This window comes from Pseudophryne corroboree (assembly GCF_028390025.1).
Source record: "Pseudophryne corroboree isolate aPseCor3 chromosome 3 unlocalized genomic scaffold, aPseCor3.hap2 SUPER_3_unloc_25, whole genome shotgun sequence".
Lineage (NCBI taxonomy): Eukaryota > Metazoa > Chordata > Amphibia > Anura > Myobatrachidae > Pseudophryne > Pseudophryne corroboree.
In genome coordinates, this window is record NW_026967514.1 from 322,061 (window position 1) to 344,412 (window position 22,352).

At 47.2% G+C, this 22,352-nt stretch overlaps 1 pseudogene; it reads left to right on the top strand.

Annotated features, from left to right (window-relative positions):
* LOC134983823 (oocyte zinc finger protein XlCOF6-like) overlaps positions 1-21,807 on the top strand; it is a 69,382-nt pseudogene extending 47,575 nt beyond the window's left edge.
* The last annotated feature ends 545 nt before the right edge of the window (positions 21,808-22,352 follow it).

Below are 22,352 nucleotides of genomic sequence, written 5' to 3' on the forward strand. Positions count from 1 at the left end.
CTATTTTTTTTGAGTGATCTTTCTAAAAAGCATCTTATACTCACCTTAGAGTCGCTCCAACATCTCCCCGCTGGGTCACGACAACGCTTACCCACGTGTACAGTGAGGCAGGCACAGGTTCTGGTGAACCTTCATGGGCTACTTTGCACAGACATTATCCAATGTAGCTGAGCAGTTTATACCAGCTCCTATACCAGTGATAGGTTTCCCTATTAACCCTTACATGCAGCATTCATTCTGAGGTTTATACACCTAGGGAATTGTTAGCCTCTCAAAAAAGCAGGCTGAAAGGCTGGTGGTAAGTAAATCACATAGACATGATACAACATCTTCACAGTCTACACATGTTTTAGATGAGGATTCGTTGGAGGATGAGGACTCATTGCACTTCGGAAGGTCTCAGCTCAGTGGACATACCTGAGCTAATTAGTGCTATGTAAGCCATTCTATCCTTAGAAGAGGCAGCAGAGCCTGTGTTAAAAACTAAGGCAACTGTGTTTAAACATCCCAAAACAGCTGATAGAAATTTTGGGTTACGCCCAGTAGGAAGTTAGAATTCCAAGAAATGGAATTCCAATTATCCTCGTCCAGCTGGGGAATGTTTAAAAAAAAAAAAGGGGAGGTGGCTCCCAAAGTAGATTCGCAGGTCTTAGATTGGTGCAAAAATCTACATTACTTCTATTTTCAACATCAATAAATGATGTCATGGGGGAGGGGGGGTGACTGGAAAGGCAGCAGGAAGCAGGATAAAGGAGCTCCTGCTTATATAGGTCCTTTCTGCCTTTTACAGCTGTCCTACGGGCTCTTTCAGGCCCTTTCTTGCCCCTCTGTGTGTTTTGTAGGTTGCGGAGCCATTCATTTGGATTTTGCAGGTTGCGGCGTACTCCCGGATCCGAAGCCGCGGACTGAAGTTGTGCAGTGATCCCACCGCGGACCGGACCTCAACGAGGTAGCACTGCTACTCACCAAGGGCTGTGCGCCCTGTCCACTCTTGTGCCTAGCCGTGCTGTTGGAGTGGTGTGGAGAGGCTGACTGGGGATCAGCGGTGACCGCGGCTGGAGACAGAGCAGAGCTGCTCTCCCGGCATCTGATGCGGCACATACTACGGGGATTGGTGGCCTCAGCAGGGACGCGTCAGGTTAGTCAGCTCACCTGTCCGCAGCCTGCCTTCTCCTACTGTCCGGCCGTTGAAGCCATGAGTCGTGGCAGCGGGGAATACACGGAGCGCTTGCCTATCATCACTCCAGCAGTGTCCCGGCATCTCCCCCTCTCCTCCTAACCCATGGTGCTACGGGGGAATCTGGTGGAGCTGTGAATTATAGAGGACATACATGTGGGGTTCCTACGCAGCCAGATACGCTACCCTGTGCCACTGCATCCTGGAACCTCTCCTCTCCTGCCTTATTACTGACCTGGTTCTCCCACCGGCCAGTTTCTTCTGATCTGGGCTTCCCTGCCCTGCCAGAAGTGGCCATCTTGAAAACTGGCAATATAACCACATGCCCTCCTGAAACCATCCGCTTCTCTGAGAGCTACAGACACTGCCAGCCCATGATCAGTGCCCTTCACTACAGCCTCAGTGATTTCCGGCAGGGACTTCTGTCACTGCGGCCCTACCTGGGCAGTAAGTGGTCGCCTGAACTGCTTTAATTATTATTATTGCCTGGCCTCCACTCCTGCTCTGTCGACTCCCTCTGGTGGCAGACTGTGCTGACTACATCCTCCGTACTGTTTGACTGCTGCTGGGTTTTTTTTCCCTCCTGCTCTTATCAATCCCCGTGAGATCCAATTAGCGCTCTTGGGGCATCAGTATAGCTACGGTGTAACAGTCCATGTGTCCAGGACAGTAGCTGGCTCCTATAAATTACTTTACCGCTCAAGGATGGCATCTTCTTGCTATTACCCATAAACAACTGACCTCACAATGTTTCTGTAACCGATGGCCACTGGGGGTCTATGCTCACTGATGTCTCCCTATTTCCACACTTTAATACTTCTGCTATGTTGCTACTGGCCTCCTGACCTTGTTCTCTAATCTCTGTAATGTTATGCTGAAGAATGGGCAGAACTGGAAAATCATCTCATAAGAAAGCTAAACCTCGTCCTTAACAGGAAACCTCTCATACTGACTTGAGACCTTTTTCTTCTTCCTAATCAACTAACATTAAGTCCCAGTCCTGATCATTCAGAATCTTCTCCCATTCCGTCTTCTCCAAGTCCTTCCATGATGGCTTAAACCCATTGTTTAAACTCGTTGTTTAAACCCATGGCAAGCCAGTTGGGCTCACTACTTCTCTCGGTTCTCCTTTAAACTATTAACCGCCCAGGAACCTTAAATTGAAGAGCAGATGCACTTTCTCGTTCTTTTCAAACGGATGATTCACTCAACTCCTCTGAATCTGGCTTCATTTGCTTCAACTCGTACTGTTCCTCTACCTCCTCTGGGGAGAACTTTTGTAGCACCAAAATTTTGCAGGAAATTGCTTACTTGGGCTCATTCTTTATCTTTCATGGGTCATACCGGTGGTCTTAAGACTCTCAAGTTCATTCAGCGATTCTACTGGTAGCCTCATCTTAAAACAGATGTCTTTGAATTTGAAGCAGTCTGTTCCAAGTGTGTTCAACAAAAGGTCCACGAACATCTCCCTCGGGTCTTCTTCATCCACTTTCAACACCTCAAAAGCTTTGGATTCGCATCTTTATGGATTTCATAACCGATTTAACAGTCTCCAGAAGGCACAACACCATTTGTGTCATTGTGGAATGATTTTCAAAGATGGCTCACTTCATACCCCTCACCAGTCTTCCCTCTGCGCCTCAGCTATCCAAATTGTTTTTCTCATAGATTTTTCATTTGCATGGCCTTCCACAGGAAATAGTTTCTGATTGGGGTCCTCAATTCCTCGCCAAATTCTAGAAAGCTCTCTGCTCTGTCCTAGGAATCAAGTTGAACTTCTCTTCAGCCCACCATCCCCAGACTGACGGACAGACTGAAAGAGTCAACCAATATCTGGAAACTTTCTTACGGATGTTCATGTCCCCTGCTCAGTAAGACTGGATGGATTACCTCCCATTTGCTGAGTTTGCATACAATAACCTATATCATTCTTCTACCAATTCCACTCCTTTCTTCATTAACTATAGTTTTCATCCACGAGTTCCTTCCTTCTAATCTCTCCCATCTCTTGAGGTTCCTGCTGCTGAATCCGCTCTTCGTCAGTTCACTAAGATTTGGAGTCAAATTCATAAGGCGCTACTTGAGACTTCCCAGAAATAAAAGACCTATGCTGATCAGAAACATAGGGCTGTTCCTAGTCTCAAAGTGGGAGATCGTGTTTGGATATCCACCAGAGACCTCAGACTCAAAGTTCCTACCAAAAAGTTTGCTCCAAGATTCATCAGTCCGTATCCTATTACGAGTGTTGAATCCTGTTTCTTACAAGGTGAAACTGCCTCCCTATTTGAAAATTCCCAATGCCTTCCACATTTCTCTGCTAAATCCTCTTGTACTAAATCATTTTCGGGCATCTTTCCCTTAACCTCCCAAGGTTCAAGCTGCTCAAAATGAGGAATTCGAGGTTCATAAGTTTCTTGACTTCCGCAAGAGGTATGGTCGTCTCCAGTATCTCATAGATTGGAGAGGATATGGTCCGGAGGAAAGATCTTGGGTGGCTGCAGAGGATGTTCATGCTCCAAGACTGAGTTGTGCCTTTCATGCCAAGAATCCCACTAAGCAGCGTGGGTGTTTGGAGACCACCCTAAAAAGGGGGGTACTGTCAGCATCCGGAGTCTTACCACCGGTTCTGGTCCCTGTGGCTTTCCTCTTAGCTGGCTGGTGTCGCTGCGATGGATAGGAGCTACAGCAGCAAGGTCTTCCGGTGCGGCTGCTGGGTGTCTGGAGGCCGGGGTCCGGGTCCTGGGGAGCGGAGCATGGCAGCCGGAGGTGTCTGTTTCCAAGTGTCCTGTTACTGGAGTGCGGCGTCTGGGAGGCTGAGGCCAGAGGTAGTGGCTGTGTGCTGGTTCCACATGTGTCCTCTGTGCAGGGAGCCACCATGTTGGAGATCAATCCAAGACGATAGGTATCCCAGTTCGCGTCCAGCCAATCAGGTACAGGCTTCCCTTATAAAAAGGGGTTGATGCTTAGCTATGTTGCCAGTACTTCAAGTTACTTGCTGCTGTAAGGTGCCCTGCGCTCCCAGGTTAACCCCTGGTATCCTGGTTCTGTTGTGTCCGCCTGGTGGTCAGTTCTGTTATTGCAGTCCTTTGCTCCCAGTCCACCTGCTCTTATGGTTTAACCCCTGGTATCCTGATATCTGGCAGAGGGTCTCCGTTTGCGGATGGTGCTCACAGCGATCCTCTTCAGCATCGTTTACAAATCACAAGTCACTTCTTCATTCAGTATTCTTCTGCATCGTTTACAAGTCATGTACCTTTTGTCTTTCAGAATTCACTCGGACGTCTCTCCTAGTCGTAGTGTATGATTTGCGGTCTCATTAAAACTGAATTCCTCTTTCTTCAGTGTATCATTCTCGGTCATTGTCCTCATTGCCTACCCCTCTACATCTTCAGGCCTAAGTATTCAATCCATGAGTAAGAACTACATTCAGCCACCTCATTTCCTTCCTTTGCCGATAGCTGCTCCCTCAGTCAATTATCAGTCGTCAGATCCCCAACTCAAGCCAAGCGTGACATGGAAGAAGGGGAATTCCTGGTTTCTCTGGCTATTAAGGATGCATATCTTCACATCCCAATATGGTCGCCTCTTTAGACTTACCTCAGGTTTGCACTGCAGGACAGTCACTACCAGGTCCAGGCCTTGCCTTTCGGCTTATCAACGGCACTGAGGGTGTTATCAGGGGTGATGGCAGAGATGTTGCTACAACTCCGCAAGCAGGAAGTGAAAATCATTCTATACTTGGGCGATCTCCTCATAATGGCTATATTCAGAGCACTTGATGGAAACGATCAGCCTTCAAACACGACTACTCACGGATCATGGGTGGATTCTTAATCTGCAGAAATCCCACCTAGGACCTACGCAGAGGCTTCAGTTCCTGGTAATGATATTGGACACGGTGTCTCAGAAGGTGTTCCTTCCTATGGACGAGGCAAAGATAATTCAGACAATGGTATGTTCCATTTTGAAGCTGAACAAAATCTCGGTACATCTTTGCATAAGCTTACTGGGAAAGATAATGGCCGCCTACGACGCATTTCGGTAAGGAAGATTCCATGCATGACCATTCCAGCTGGATCTGCTGGACAAATGGTCTGGGTCACATCTGCACATACGCCAGATGATATGCCTTTCACCAAACGCCAGGGTTTCCCTCTTATGGTGGTTGCTGATCTCCCTCCTGGAGGGTCGACACTTCAGAATTCAGGATTGGATTCTGTTGACAACGGATGCGAGCCTCCATGGTTGGGCTGCAGTGACCCTAGGTGCTCGGTTCCAATGAAGGTGGTCTGACCAAGAGGCTTCCCTTCCGATAAAAGTTTTGGAACTCAGGGCGATTTACAATGCCCTTCTGCTGACCTCTTTTTATATCCTTCAGTATCAGGCCATACAGGTATGGTTGGAAAATGCACCAACTGTGGCATACATAAACCAACAAGGAGGTCCAAACAGCAGAAATGCAATGAGGGAAGTGTCACAGATACTCCTCCTGGATGGAGTGGAATTCCAAGGCCATTTCCACCATATTAATTCTGGGAGTAGACAATTGGGGAGCAGACTTCCTCAGTAGACATGATCTGCACCTGGGGGAATGGGGCCTCTACCTGCAAGTGTTTCAGCAGATATTTCATCGGTGTGGCTACCCGCAAATCGACTTGTTGATTTCTCAGCTTACCAAGAAGCTTCTGCGTTGCTGATCTGGGATGAGGGATCCACAGGCCGCAGCAGTGGACGCTCTGGCGACACCGTGGATTTACCGGTTGGTGTACTTGTTCCCTCCAGTTCCTCTAATTCCAAGAGTTCTCAAAGGACTTAAGGGGACAGGGTTCAGGCAATTCTGATTGCCCCAGACTGGCCCCGCAGGGCCTGGTATGTAGACATTCTAGCCTTATTACTCGTAGGCCCCTGGCCTCTGCCAATTCAGGATGATCGTCTTACACAAGGGCCATTCATCTATCCAGACTTACCACTGCTACGTTTGATGCATTGGAAGTATATTGGGAGGATTTTTGCCAGGAAAGAGATTCCGGGCAAGGTTATCTCGACTATGCTCCAAGCCGGCCAGATGGTCACATCGAAACATTACCATCTCATATGGAAGAAATGTGTCTCTTGGTATGAGGGTCAACCGTATTCTGCTGTGGATTTTCATCTGGGACATTTCTTGCACTTCCTGCAGGCTGTTGTCGATGTGGGCCTACATTTAGGCTCCATAAAAGTTCAAATCTCAGCCTTGTCTTTTTTTTTCTTCCAGGGAAGTAGATTATAGTGGTACTATATAAATAGAAGTTAGTTTCACCTCCAAGCAAATGCTTCAATTTAGTGTAGTGACCCCGTCCAGCCGTCAGGACACTTAGTTATATTAAACCTTATTGAAGGCAGAAGGCAAAGCATTCAGTGGCCACGCACCAGGATCCAAAATGGCAGCCATCTCCCTCCCCAATATCACCGCTGGGCTCCGGTGACTGTGTACAGCCCGTTCTGTCCCCAGCAGTAGCGGGAGCTACGTACCTGTGTTACCTGGAGAGAAAGTACTCCCACCTGAGCCAAAACCGCCTTCAAGTCAGGTATCCGGAGCGTGCAGGAAAGACTGGGCGCACATAGCCCCAGAATACAGCCCATGGCTTCAGCAGCGTCACTACTAACAGTGCCCGGAGTGAGCAGAGCGAGTCGCTATAGGGCAGTAGGAGTGGGGGACTTAATAGATTGGGGAATAAGGAAAAAAATACCCAGGGGAATTCGGGCGCTATGAGGCGAGGTGCTTGGCTAAGCAGCAGCCAGTATTTAGGGGAGTCACCCCCTATATGGTAACAATAGAAAAGAAAAGGAGGCTGCGCTATGAGAGGAAAGAACAATACCATTCACGAAGTGTGTACATTGTAAAACAATTTATTAAACAATAACTCTTTAAAAAGCAGTGTTTTGTGCAAAATAAGCCAATTGTAAGCAAGGAATGATTTAGCCAATAATATAAGATGGATGAAGTTTACCCCAGGAAATTATTCAGGACTGATGTTTTGTATTCTCTAGGATCCGTGCCACATTTTGCCCATAGATGATATGTCCAGTTAAATTCCACTATAAAGAGTCCCTTTTAGATGGTATTGAGTCCAAATAAAAGTTCCATATGCCGCTAGAGGGTTATTGCAATATCCCATGTATGGTGGGTACCTCATGCGATGCGGAGATAGGATGGTGCCTCTCTAGGACTCCACTGGATAGCTGGTAGGTGATATGGGCTGGTTCGGGTCCAATTCCGGGTTGTCCTGTTCAAAAGGGTAAATGTCTGACGCGTTTCGCTGCATAAACCTTTGAAAAAGCTGCAAGATTTATGCAGCGAACGTATCCTAGAGAATACAAAGTATCGCAGCAGCAGTATAGATTCTGATATGTAATTCTCTGTATCATACTTACCGTACACACATCATCCTTATTACTATTGAGAGAATAGAGGTAAGACACTGATGATGGGGATGTCCTTTTCTCGTAGTCTGTTGGGGATGCTGGGGTCCATTTAGTACCAGGGGGGCTAGACAAGTCCTTTGGGACCCACTGGCACTTTGAGAGTTTAATAGTGTAGGCTGGCCCCTCCCTCTATGCTCCTCCTGCTAGACTTAGTCTAGAAACTGTGCCCGAGGAGACGGACATACTTCGAGAGAAGGAATTACACAGATAGTGGTGAGATTCACACCAGCTCACACATAACATAAGGCCAAACTAACCAACTTGGAACAATTCAGCAACAGCTGAACCAATAATACTGAACCAATTAACAATGCAGTAATACGAAGCACAGGGCGGGCACCCAGCATCCTCTATGGACTATGAGAAAAGGATTTATCGGTAGGTAATTAAAATCCTATTTTCTCTTACGTCCTAGAGGATGCTGGGATCCATTTAGTACCATGGGGATGTACCAAAGCTCCCAGTACAGGAGTGAGAGTACTGAGGTTCCTGCAGAACTGATTGACCAAACTTGAGGTCCTCAGAGGCCAAAGTATAGAACTTGTAAAACCTAGCAAACGTGTTCGACCCTGACCAAGTAGCTGCTCAGCAAAGCTGAATAGCCGAGACACCCTGGGCAGCTGCCCAGGAAGAACCCACTTTACGGGTAGAGTGGGCCTGAACAGATTTTGGAATTGTCAATCCTGACGTGGAATAAGCATGCTGGATAGTAAGCCTGATCCAGCGTGAAATTGTCTGCTTAGAAGCAGGACACCCAATCTTGTTGGGTTCATAAAGTACAAATAGTGCGTCTGACTTCCTGTGACGAGTAGTTCTCTTCACATAGATTTTCAAAGCCCGCACGACATCCACGGACTTTGAGGTAATTGAGGTGTCAGTAGCCACTGGCACCACAATAGGTTGGTTTATATGAAAAGCCGACACAACCTTAGGGAGAAATTGCTGACGCGTTCTGAGCTCCGCTCTATCCTCATGGAAAATCAAGTAGGGGCTCTTGTGCGAAAATGCACCCAATTCTGACAGACGTCTGGCAGAAGCCAAGGCCAACAACGTGACTGCATTCCAAATAAGAAACTTTACGTCCACCTCCTGTAAAGGTTCGAACCAATCCGATTGCAGGAACTGCAGTACCACATTAAGATCCCAAGGTGACATAAGAGGCACAAAGGGTGGTTGGATGTGCAGAATTCCTCTCAAGAAAGTCTGAACCTCAGGGATAGCAGCCAATTGTTTCTGGAAGAAAATAGACAAGGCCAAAATCTGGATCTTGATGGAGCCCAGGCGTAGGCCAACATCCACACCCGCTTGCAGAAAGAGAAAATGTCCCAGTTGAAACTCCACCGTAGGAAACTTCTTGGATTCATACCAAAACACATACTTTTTCCAAATCCGATGGTAATGCTTAGACGTTACCCCCTTCCTAACTTGGATCAGAGTAGGAAAATTTTTTTATTCGGAATGCCCTTCCGAGCTAAGATCTGGCATTCAACCTCCATGCCGTCAAACGTAGCTGCGGTAAGTCGTGATAGGCGAACGGCCCCTGCAGTAGAAGGTCCTCACGAAGAGGAAGAGGCCTCGGAAGATCCGCGTGCCAAGCCTGCATTGGCCAGTCAAGAGCAATGAGGATCGCTGGAACTGGTTATGTTTTTATTCGTTTTAGAATCCTTGGGATGAGTGGAAGTGGAGGGAACACATATACTGACTGGAACACCCACGGAGTCACCAGGGCGTCCACCGCCACTACCTGTGGGTCTCGTGACCTGGAACAGTACCTCCGAAGCGTCTTGTTGAGGCGAGAGGCCATCATGTCTATCTGATGTACACCCCATCGGCGTGTTACCTCTGTGAATACCTCTGGGTGGAGGCCCCATTCTCCTGGAAGGAGATTGTGTCTGCTGAGGAATGAACGCCTACAGCGCCAGCGCATGTCGTTCTGCCCAGAGGAGGATTCTTGTTACCTCTGACATTGCAGCCCTGCTCTTCGTTCCACCCTGCCTGTTTATGTAGGACACCGCTGTGATGTTGTCCGACTGAACCTGCATGACTCGATATTGCAGAAGATGAGCCACTTTTAGAAGGCCATTGTATATGGCTCTTAGTTCCAGAATGTTTATTAAAAAAAACGGTTCCTGGCTTGACCACTTTCCTTGGAAGTTTTCCCCCTGGGTGAGGCTTGCATCCGTGGTTAGAAGAATCCAATTCTGAATCCTGAACCTGCGGCCCTCGAGCAGGTGAGAAGTTTGCAGCCACCAGAGTAGTGAAATTCTGGCATTCGGCGACAGGCATATCCGTTGGTGCATGTGAAGATGCAATCCCGACCAGTTGTCCAGGAGATCCAGCTGGATGAAGCGTGCATGGAGTCTTCCGTATTGTAGAGCCTCGTAGGAGGATACCATCTTCAAGACAAATGCACCGATGAACCGATACCCGGGGAGGTTTCACGACATCCCGGACCATTGATTGGATCACCAAAGCTTTCTCCACCGGTAGAAACACCCTCTGCACTTCCGTGTTGAGTGTCATCTCCAGGAAGGGTAGTCTCCTTGTCTGTTCCAAAAGTGACTTTGGAAGGTTCAGGATCCACCCATGATCCCAGAGTAGTTGAGTTGAGAGCGCAATACTCTGCAACAGCTTCTCCTTGGAAGATGCCTCTATCAGCATATCATCCAGATATGGAATTATGTTCACTCCCTGTTTGCGTAGGAGTAGCATCATCTCCGCCATGACCATGGTGAACACCCTCGGTGCTGTGGAGAGGCCAGATGGCAATGTTTGGAACCGGATAGTGACAGTCCTGTAGTGCAAACCGTAAATAGGCCTGGTGAGGCGGCCAGATCGGAATGTGAAGTTATGCATCCTTGATATCCAGGGATACTAGGAATTCCCCCTCCTCCAGACCTGAGATCACCGCTTTCAGAGACTCCATCTTGAATTGGAAAACCCTCAAGTAGGGTTTCAACACCTTCAGGTTCAATATAGGCCTTACCGAACCATCCGGTTTTGGTACCACAAACAAGTTTGAGTAATAACCCTTGATTTTTGGGTGAGGTGGAACTGGAACAATTAACATTTGTTTGTACCAGTTTCTCTTTCATCCACTAGGGGACACTGGAGTCCTATACAGTAGGGGTGTGAAGCCTTGAACCGGAGGTGTGGCACAATCTTAAATTAACATTGTCTGCACAGCCGGCTCCTCCCCCTTCACATCCCTCCTGCCTCAGTTTGAAGAATTGTGCTGGAGGCACAATACATTGAGCACTTGAGCTCCTGACTGAAAATCTAAAAGGGGCTGCGTAACCCTAATAAAGGGGGGACAAAGCTGCCTAAGATCAGAGAGACAAATATCCCTATTGAAGGGACCTGCATCTCTCCACAGGAGATCCTCAAATCAGCTAATAGTGAGTACTGGTACAAGCTTAGCCTAGGGATCCAGTTAGAAAAGATATAATTTTTTTTTCTTTTTCTTTTCTTTCCCTCTCTCTCTAAAACCTCTACTGCGAATATTGTTTAAAACTCCCTTTTATACAGCTAATCAGGGAGGAAGGGCATGGCGGCACGTGGGAGACTTAGTGCGGCGCGGGACTCAGCCTGTCTTCCCTGTAGCAGGGGGGACGGCGGAAGCGGTGCGCTGCACAGCAAGATCAGAGCAGAGCGGAGAACAGGCGCCGCTACAGGAGACGGACCCGTCGCGCGCGCCAGCCGGTGGCCCCTGGGCGATTTGCAAATGGGGTGACTCACGTGCGGAGAGGAGCACGGGCACCGCTGCGGAAGACGGACCCGTCGCGCCCGCGCGCGCCAGCCGGCGGGTCCGGAGCGCGCTGTGTAGCGGCAGAGGGGGAGATCAATGTTAAAAGGCTAAGGATATTAACAGAACCACACCATATGAACTTACATAGTGGGGATCATGTTTGTTCGTTTTGGCGCCAGGATGAGGTGAGGGATGGGTCCTCCCCTTCCCCCTGCTGCACGGCCTGGTTAGTACAGGCATAAGATAATAGAGAGAGTTAGGAAACAGCTCCCTCTGCTGGGGAAATGTGTATATATACACAATATGAGGATCTCCTGAAAATTAAACAAACTTTACAAATTATATTTTCAAGGGACGTCTGTTCAAAGATCCCGGAGAAAATACACAGAAGCAAGCCAACTCTAACATCGTGGCTGATTTACAGTTGGGGTGTGAGGGTTGAGAGTCGGCTGGTGTTTTATTTTTTTATTTTTATTTTTTGACCTGTTCCTTTTATAAAGAAAAGGGGACAGGTAATTCCAGCCGGATCCAATACCTTCGCTTCCGTCATCTCCCAGTCTTTCTCTTCCTAGTTTAAAGGGTGAAAGCGCTGCGTAATACCCTGATGAGGGGGTTTTAAAAAGAAAAACAACATGTCTAAGGCTACCAAGACCTCAAAGACCTGCTATGTTTGTACGAAATGTAACAAGAAGAGCACGCAGGTTGGCAGCTCCGGGGTGTGCGACTCCTGCTTAGACAAGGACGCTCCACCTGGGAGCAGTGCTCTGGCTAAGGCATGGGAAGACAACCTTGCCAATAGAATCTCCAAGGAAATGGCAGAATCCCGCAAGCAGCAATCAGAATGGGCTGCGGGATTCTCAAAGACAATGGAGGAATTTCTCATCAAGTTAACACCGCCCACACACGCTGAGACGAGTGTGCGCAGGGCTGTTAAAAGAACTTTTCCTATTATACCAGAAACTGTGGAGGAAGAGGGTTTTCTTCTGGATACGGAAGAAGGTGAGTTAATTGAACCCATCCTAGACGCCGATTTTCCTGAAGAAGACTCGGCGATCTCTGGTCTGGATTCCTTAATTGACGCGGTTAAGGACATCCTAAGCTTTAAGGAAGAGGAAGTCCGGGAGCCGGAGGATTTCGATTTGTTCGAATCCCAGAAGCCGCGTTCAGCAGCGTTCCCCATTCCTAAATCCCTCCAGTCTCGGAGGAGGCTTGGAAACAACCTGACAAACGTTTTCAATTTCCGAAACGTTTTCAGGTAACTTACCCCCTACCTAAGGGTGTAATGGACAAGTGGGAAAACCCACCGGTAGTGGATGCTTCACTAGGAAGATTGTCAAAGAAGACAATCTTGCCAATTCCTAACGTAACTACGTTAAAGGATGCGTCCGACCGTAAAGTTGACACTGCGTTAAAATCAATGTTTGTAGCAGCAGGTGCAGCGCAGAGACCTGCGATCATCTGTGCTTGGGTCAACAAAGCCATGGGTGCATGGTCTGGCCGGATCATACAAGCTATTGAGGAGGAAAATAGCTTAGAAGAGATTACACATTCGAGAATCTGCTTCATACTTGTGTCAAGCTTCTAAGGATATTAGCAGAATAGCATCGCGCATATCTGCATCGGCCATATCGGCTAGAAGGATTTTATGGCTCGGAGAATGGCAAGGTGACTCTGACACCAAGAAGGCGGTAGAATCCATTCCCTTTGGGGGTGAAATGCTGTTCGGACCAGAGTTGGACAAGTGGATTTCGCAGGCTACAGCGGGGAAGTCCACTTTTCTGCCAACTCCTTATACGAGAACCGCTCCACAAACTAGGAGAGGTTATTCAGGACCATCTTTTACTTAATTTAGGTCACAGTCCTTTCGAGCCCGAGGTAGGGGGTTCGGTGCACAAGCACGCGGGGCAGAGGTAGAGGCTGCTTGCAACCAGAAAGCAGGATAAACCTGCTGACAAGACCGTGGCATGACGGCCTCCCAGCTCACCTGGGGTCCCCCTTGGTGGGCGGCCGACTGGAAGGTTTTCAGGACATCTGGGCCAAAACCTCACCAGAACTTTGGGTGAACAACTTAATCTCTCAGGGATACAAACTGGAATTTCAACAGAGGCCTCACAGTCAGTTTTTTACAACAGGATTGCCTCAGTGCCCTCAAAAAGCAAGGGCACTACGGGCAGCAATTCACAAATTGCTTCAAGCAGAGGTCATTATTCCGGTTCCCGCTTCTCAGAGAGGAACGGGGTTCTATTCCAATCTTTTTGTCGTGCCAAAACCAGACGGGACGGTCAGACCAATACTCAATTTAAAAGTTTTCAACCAGTTTTTAAGAGTCTACAGATTCAAGATAGAATCAATCCAATCAGTCATTGCAGGCTTAGAGCCAAGCGAGTTCATGGTATCCATGGACATAAAGGATGCATATCTGCATATCCCAATCTGGACTCCTCACCAGGCTTACTTACGGTTCGCACTGGTGGCGGAGCACTACCAATTCCGGGCTTTACCGTTCGGTCTAGCGTCAGCCCCAAGAATTTTCACAAAGATCATGGCGATCATGGTGGCAGGACTGAGACTGTTGGGGGGTCACGATTATACCTTATCTGGACGATTTACTGATCAAAGCTCCATCTCAGAATCGACTGCTCAAGGATGTTCAGACATCACATCAATTTCTAATTCAACATGGATGGATTGTCAATTTCCAAAAGTCCAACCTCGTACCGACTCAACGGATTCAATTCCTCGGTCTCATCTTGGACACGGTCCTATTACGTGTGTTCCTACCAGAGAGTAAGGTACAGGACCTACAGAGATTAGTGGCTCAGGTACTGAGGACGCAGACCGTTTCTCTGCACCTCTGTGTGCAACTTCTCGGGAAGATGGTGGCGTCGTTCGAAGCTCTCCAGTATGGCAGACTTAATTCCCGACCATTCCAGATGAACCTCATTGCTCAGGGAGCAGGTTCGCACTGGCTCCTACATCGGAGAATCCGACTTCAACCACAAGTACGGGTCTCCTTGACATGGTGGTCGTTACACAAGAACCTTACAGCCGGCAAGAAATGCGGCATTTGGGATTGGAAGATCCTGACGACGGATGCCAGTCTCAGAGGTTGTGGAGCCGTCCTAGAGGACCATCAGTTTCAGGGACGGTGGACGCTACAATAAAGCAAATTACCCATAAATATACTTGAACTAAGAGCAGTCTACAATGCCCTTCTCTTAGCAGAAGACCTAGTCATGAATCAACACATCAGGATTCAGTCTGACAATGTCACGACGACGGCTTACATAAACCATCAAGGAGGAACAAAGAGCAGGATGGCGTTAAAGGAGGCCACAAAGATCTTGTTGTGGGCAGAAAGAAAAGACATCATTCTCTCCGCAGTGTTCATTCCAGGTGTGGAGAACTGGGAGGCAGATTACCTCAGTCGCCAGGACATGCATCCGGGGGAGTGGTGCCTTCATCCACGGATTTTCAACATGATTGTGATAAGATGGGGTCTGCCTCAGATGGATCTAATGGCGTCTCGACAAAATCATCAGCTGCCCAGTTATGTATCAAGAACTCGAGATCCAGCAGCAGAAGGAGTGGACGCATTAACACTTCCTTGGTGTTACAGGAGGGTTTACATTTTTCCACCTTTCACACTCATACCCAGGGTTCTGAAAAGAATAAAGCGGGAACGAGTGTGGGTCATTCTAATCGCACCAGATTGGCCCCGCAGGAGTTGGTACACCGACCTGCGAGGGTTACTTGCGGAAGATCCTTGGAGGTTACCTCAGAGAGAGGACCTGCTATCTCAGGGACCGTTCCTACACCCCGATCTGAACAGGCTGTGTTTGACGGCGTGGCTATTGAAACCCGTATCTTAAGAAACAGAGGGATCCCACGAACGGCCATTCCTAGAATGATTTCCGCAAGGAAACCGGTCACAGCCAGGCACTACTACAGGATTTGGAGACGGTACATGGCTTGGTGTCAGGAACGGGGATGGAATTCATCTAACTTTATCCTTCCTTCAGGCCGGTCTAGAGGGAGGACTCAGATTGGGCTCCTTGAAGGTTCAGATTTCGGCTCTCTCCATCCTTTTTCAAGAGCGGCTAGCATCCTTACCAGAGATTCAAACCTTTTTACAGGGGGTTCTGAGGATTCAATCCCCTTTTCGTCCTCCCACGGCACCATGGGACTTAGGGTTGGTGTTAGAATATTTGAAGTCACCGACTTTTGAGCCATTGACGAGAACGGACCTGAAATATCTTTCTTGGAAGGTCACGTTATTACTGGCCTTGGCTTCGGCATGGCGGGTTTCTGAGTTGGGAGCTTTATCCTGTAAGAGCCCTTTCTTAGTTTTTCATGAGGATAGGGCGGAACTCCGTGCAAGAGCAGACTTCCTTCCGAAGGTGGTGTCGGGGTTTCATGTAAACCAGCCAATAGTGGTCCCGTCTTTCCAGGGTCTCACAGATGAGGACGTGTCATTGGATGTTGTCCGAGCTTTACGGGTATACGTACAGGTTACGTCGTCCTTCAGAAAGTCGGACCATTTATTTGTTCTTTATGATGGGCCAAAGAAGGGTTGGCCGGCCTCTAAGCAGACCTTGTCCAAATGGATTAGACTTGCCATTCGGCAGGCTTATATTTCCTGTGGCAAACAGGTTCCGGGTCAGACGGGTGCTCATACTACCCGATCAGTGGGTGCCTCGTGGGCGGCTGCCAGAGGTGCTTCCACTACTCAACTTTGCAGAGCGGTGACGTGGTCTTCAGCCCACACGTTCGCAAGATTTTACAAGTTTGATACTTTTGCGTCCGGAGAATCTAAGTTTGGACGTTTAGTTTTGCAGGCCACCGACAGCACTCCCTCCCTGGGGGAAAACTTTGGGACGTCCCCTACTGTATAGGACTCCAGTGTCCCCTAGTGGATGAAAGAGAAAAGAGGATTTTGGTACTTACCGATAAATCCATTTCTCTGAATCCTCTAGGGGACACTGGACGCCCGCCTCGTTGCTGTCAGCCTGCTGTGTTCTAAGTTCTTGTTTTAATCAGTTCGTACAAACAGCGTTTGTTATTCGGTTAAGAGTTCTTGGCCGCTCTTTGATATGTTGTACGGTTCGGTTCCTCGCCATGGTCTATAGTGTTATGTCCTATTCTCTCAGTCACAATTCTTCAAACTGAGGGAGGAGGGATGTGAAGGGAGAGGAGCCACACCTCCGGTTCAAGGCTTCACACCCCTACTGTATAGGACTCCAGTGTCCCCTAGAGGATTCAGATAAATGGATTTATCGGTAAGTACCAAAATCCTCTTTTTTGAATGGCTTCCTGTAGAATAGCACTTTCTGTCTGCGAACCTGGTAAGCCTGATTTGAAGAATCTGTGAGGTGGGAGTTCCTGAAACTCCAGTCTGTACCCCTGGGTAACAATATCCGTCACCCAGGGGTCTAGGCATGATGACGCCCAGACGTGACTGAAATCTTTTAGTCTCGCTCCCACCTGTCTGATCTCCAGGCTGACAGGTCCACCATCATGCTGAATATTTGGAGGAAGCAGAACCTGGATTCTGTTCCTGGGAACCTGTTGGTGCAGGTTTTTTTGATCTTCCCCGACCACCTCTAAAGAAGACGGGAGGGGGTTTGGATTTTTTAAATTTTGCGGTCCGAACGTCATCATCCCGCTGTCGGATTCTCAAATCATATTCTATATAAGGAGCCGCGCGTTGCCGCCATTTTCACTCGTGCATTGGAGATGATAGGGAGAGGACGTGCAGTATTCTATCAGTTTCTGTATTCAGTGTGCTGCAAATATCTGTGCTCAGTGTGCTGAAAATATCTGTGCTCAGTGTGCTGAAAATATCTACGTTCTCTGCCTGAAAAACGCTGCATTGTAGTATAGGAGGACAGTGCAGAATTTTGCTGACCAGTGACCACCAGTATTATATAGCAGTACGGTACAGTAGGCCACTGCTCTACCTACCTGTGTGTCGTCAAGTATACTATCCATCCATACCTGTGGTGCATTTTAGTTGTGCGCAGTATTATATAGTAGGAGGACAGTGCAGAATTTTGGTGACCACCAGTATATATATAGCAGTACGGTACAGTAGTCCATTGCTCTACCTCTGTGTTGTAAAGCATACTACAAAAGTTCAGTAAAATGACCCAAAAATCTAAATTAAAAGCATCTGATGAGAAGCGTAAACTTGCCGATATGCCATTTACGACACGGAGTGGCAAGGAACGGCTGAGGCCCTGGCCTATGTTCATGGCTAGTGGTTCAGATTCACATGAGGTGAGGATGGAAGCACTCATCCTCTCGCTAGAAAACTGCAGTGTCACTCCTAGGTGGGCCAGGTGTTTGTGTTGGCCACTTGGGTCGCTTAGCTTAGCCATCCAGCGACCTTGGTGCACCTCTTTTTTTTTATTTGCATCATGTGCTGTTTGGGGACTATTTTTTAAATCGGCCATCTTGTCTGACACTGCAGTGCCACACCTAGATGGGCCAGGTGTTTGTGTCGGCCACTTGGGTCGCTTAGCTTGGTCATCCAGCAACCTTGGTGCAAATTTTAGGACTAAAAATAATAATATTGTGAGGTGTTCAGAATAGACTGGAAATGAGTGGAAATTATGGTTATTGAGGTTAATAATACTATGGTATCAAAATGACCCCCAAATTCTATGATTTAAGCTGTTTTTGAGGGTTTTTTGAAAAAAAAAAAAAATAACAATCCAAAACACACCCGAATCCGACAAAACATTTTTAGGGAGGTTTTGCCAAAATGCGCCTGAATCCAAAACACGCCCGCGGAACCGAAACCAAAACCCGAAAAATTTCCAGTACACATCACTATTCTTCAGGAAGTTGGTTTCTACCCCTGCCTAAAACCCACGAAGCAGGGAGGCTGTTGCCAGCAGCCTTCCTGTAACCTATCTCTAGAAAATAAAAAGCTAAGAAAACTCCTAGGAGCTCCCCTAGCTGTGACCGGCTCCTCCGGGCACATTTTCTAAACGGAGTCTGGTAGGAGGGGCATAGAGGGAGGGGCCAGCCCACACTATTAAACTTTTAAAGTGCCAGTGGCTCCCAAAGGACCCATTTATACCCCATGGTACTAAATGGACTCAAGTGTCCTCTAGTACATAAGAGAAAGTAGAGTATAACCTAGCAGATGATGATGATTACAGGGTATTATATGGTATATTGCATGTAAAGTACCTTGTTCCACACCTACTCTGCTGTAGCAATATACGTTATATAAGGGTGAGTAACACATGTACAGGCTTACCAGCGTATGAGCACACACATAAAGGAATGCTACCTTACCAATGCTTCCAGGAGTAACGTTAGGAGACATTTCTCTGATCCATCAGCTCATATGACTGATATTATTGTTCATCTAGAATCTCCAAATCATACGATATGTTCCCCCATCCATTGTTTTACATTGGTGCTGACATAGGACTTGGCGAGTGACTACATCTCCATTTATACTTCATGGTTAGTTACCAGTACAAGAGAGAGATATCTAAGTCTTATTATAATATTACATATGTTATTGTGAGTGTTCTCAGGAGGGTGGACACAATGGTAGTCTGACACAATATTATAAAGCCTTCATTAAAAGTTTTATTATACACACACATTTACAATTAAGTGTCCCAGAGAGTCGTCTTCTCCTATTGTTTACAGGATTAATATTGTTACAGAAAATGTCACATTTCCGTAATGTATTTTATTTCCAGCAGATGGACACACAAGCAGGAATATCTCAGAAGGACATCTAATGTTATCCCCGGATTGTAACATAAAAGATAATGACAGTAGACAGGATTCTCCAGGAGATAATCCCATTACCCCAATTATACATCCAGCTCTATCAGCTGATCCCCCTGATCCTGGGAGATGTTCTCCTGGTCACTCTGATATTGGTGCATCTGTTACAGCTCTGAGAGTAGATACAGTGTTTCCATGCTCTATAGATGCCAAATGTTTTACAAAGAACACACAGCCTATTAACCTACACACAGGTAAGGCAGGTGGAAGGCCACTGATATGTTCAGAGTGTGGGAAATGTTTTACAAAGAAATCACATCTTGTTATACATCAGAGATGTCACACAGGTGAGAAGCCATTTCCATGTTCTGAGTGTGGGAAATGTTTTGCACTTAAATCATATCTTGTTATACATCACAGAAGTCACACAGGTGAGAAGCCATTTCCATGTTCTGAGTGTGGGAAATGTTTTGCACTTAAATCACATCTTGTTAGACATCAGAATAGTCACACAGGTGAGAAGCCATTTCCATGTTCTGAGTGTGTGAAATGTTTTACAGAGAAATCAGCTCTTGTTCTACATCAGAGATGTCACACAGGTGAGAAGCCATTTCCATGTTCTGAGTGTGGGAAATGTTTTGCACTTAAATCATATCTTGTTATACATCACAGAAGTCACACAGGTGAGAAGCCATTTCCATGTTCTGAGTGTGGGAAATGTTTTGTACTTAAATCGCATCTTGTTAGACATCAGAGAAAGCACACAGGTGAGAGGCCATTTTCTTGCTCTGAGTGCGGGATAAGTTTTACCTGGAAATCCAATCTTGTTAGACATCAGAGAGAGCACACAGGTGAGAAGCCATTTCCATGTTCTGAGTGTGGGAAATGTTTTGCATGTAAATCAGAACGTGTTATACATCACAGAAGTCACACAGGTGAGAGGCCATTTCCATGTTCTGAGTGTGGGAAATGTTTTGCATGTAAATCAGATCTTGTTATACATCACAGAAGTCACACAGGTGAGAAGCCATTTTCTTGCTCTGAGTGTGGGAAATGTTTTGCATGTAAATCAGATCTTGTTCTACATCACAGAAGTCACACAGGTGAGAAGCCATTTTCTTGCTCTGAGTGCGGGAAATGTTTTACACACAAATCACGACTTGTTACCCATCAGCAAAGTCACACAGGTGAGAAGGCATTTCCATGTTCTGAGTGTGGGAAAGGTTTTGCACACAAATCACATCTTGTTATACATCAGAGAACTCACACAGGTGAGAAGCCATTTTCTTGCTCTGAGTGCGGGAAATGTTTTACACAGAAATCAGTTCTTGTTATACATCACAGACGTCACACAGGTGAGAAGGCATTTCCATGTTCTGAGTGTGGGAAATGTTTTGCATGTAAATCAGATCTTGTTGCACATCAGCGAACTCACACAGGTGAGAAGCCATTTCCATGTTCTGAGTGTGGGAAATGTTTTGCACACAAATCAGCTCTTGTTAGACATAACAGAAATCACACAGGTGAGAAGCCTTTTTTCTTGCTCTGAGTGTGGGAAATGTTTTGTACGTAAATCACATCTTGTTATACATTACAGAAGTCACACAGGTGAGAAGTGATTTCTATACTCTGAGAAATAAATCATCTCTTGTTGCACACAATAGACATCACTCAGGTGAGGAACCATTTTAATCTTCTGGAGTATACTTATCATTGCCATGCATTGTTCTTCAAGGTTCTTATCCTATCTCCTATGCTTTTTGCAATATACATGTTACCACCGGGTGAAATAATCAGATGTCATGCCCTCATCTACCACTGCTATACAGATGACCTGTCTTTGCTCTAGGTACTGAGAACCCAGTACCAATCCTAAAGGGTTGTCTAGCTGAGCTCCAGGTGTGGGTGATGCCAGTTGGCTGTGATTCAGTCCTGGTAAAGCAGGTCTTTAAGCTCACCACCAAAGGGCAAGGCTACAGTTCAGCTTTGCAAACCAACCAGACTTACGCTTGGGGGTTCAGAGTTACAAAATGCTGATCATGTGTGGAATCTTGGTGTCCTGGATAGTGGAGTGACACTTAGACATCAGTATCTGCCACAATCAGATCCTCATCTGAGGAACATAGCCAGACTCCAACACTTATTTCCCTCATAAGATCTACCTACAGTCATACATGTACTTGTATCATCACGCATAGACTACTGCAATTTCTTCTACCTGGGTCTCCTAGCAAAATAATTGCACCGCTTGTAGCTTGTACAGAATGCAGCAGCCAGGCTTTTACCTAACCAGCCCGTTCCTGCCACATAACACCCATTCTCTGCTCCCTTCACCGGCTGCCTGTAAGATGGTGACTCTATTACATAATGGGCTATCCCAACCCTACATGACCAGGGTCCATGGTACCAGAAGCAGCTTCTGCCTCGTTACTGCCCTGCTTGCTGCCATCTGCAGATGAAGAACTGTTACCAGCAGTACCAAGAATCCCCAAGAAGTTCTTAGATGTCAGTGGTGGAGACAGGGTGGTGGCACTAGTGCTGTAGCGGGGGCTGCCGGAGGCACTGTCTGTGGGTAATATTGTCCTCAAGCAGCACTAAGGTGTCAGAGGGGAGACAGGGCAGTGGCAGTAGTGAGGGGAGATGGGGCGGTGACAGTAGTGGGGGGATACAGGGCGGGTGGCAGTAGTGGGGGGAGATTGGGCAGGTGGCAGTAGTGGGGGGATATGGGGTGGTGGCAGTAGTGGGAGGAGACGGGTGGGTGGCAGTTGTGGGGGGAGATGGGGCGGTGACAGTAGTGGGGGGAGATGTGGCAGTAGTGGGGGAGACAGGGTGGTGGCAGTAGTGGGGGGAGACAGGGTGGTGGCAGTAGTGGGGTGGGAGACAGGGTGGGTGGCTGTAGTGGGAGGGAGACAGGGCGGATGGCCGCAGTGCAGTACCTGGGGCTGCTGGTGGCAGTAAAGAGGTGTATGGATCCCACAGAGAACCAGTTGATAATTAGGCTTAATGATGATTATGCTTCCTTATTTCTAATTAATCCCTTGTATGTGTTACTGTTATTTGCTGTGTCAGCCTTTATGTGTGTTCTGTGTAATAATCCTGAAAGTAGTGCTGCTACCGATCTCATATCATTTGTAGTAGCTTGGAAAAGATGAGATATGAGGTGCACTCTGGAAGCTTATAGGGGGTTAATCAGAGATGATCGCA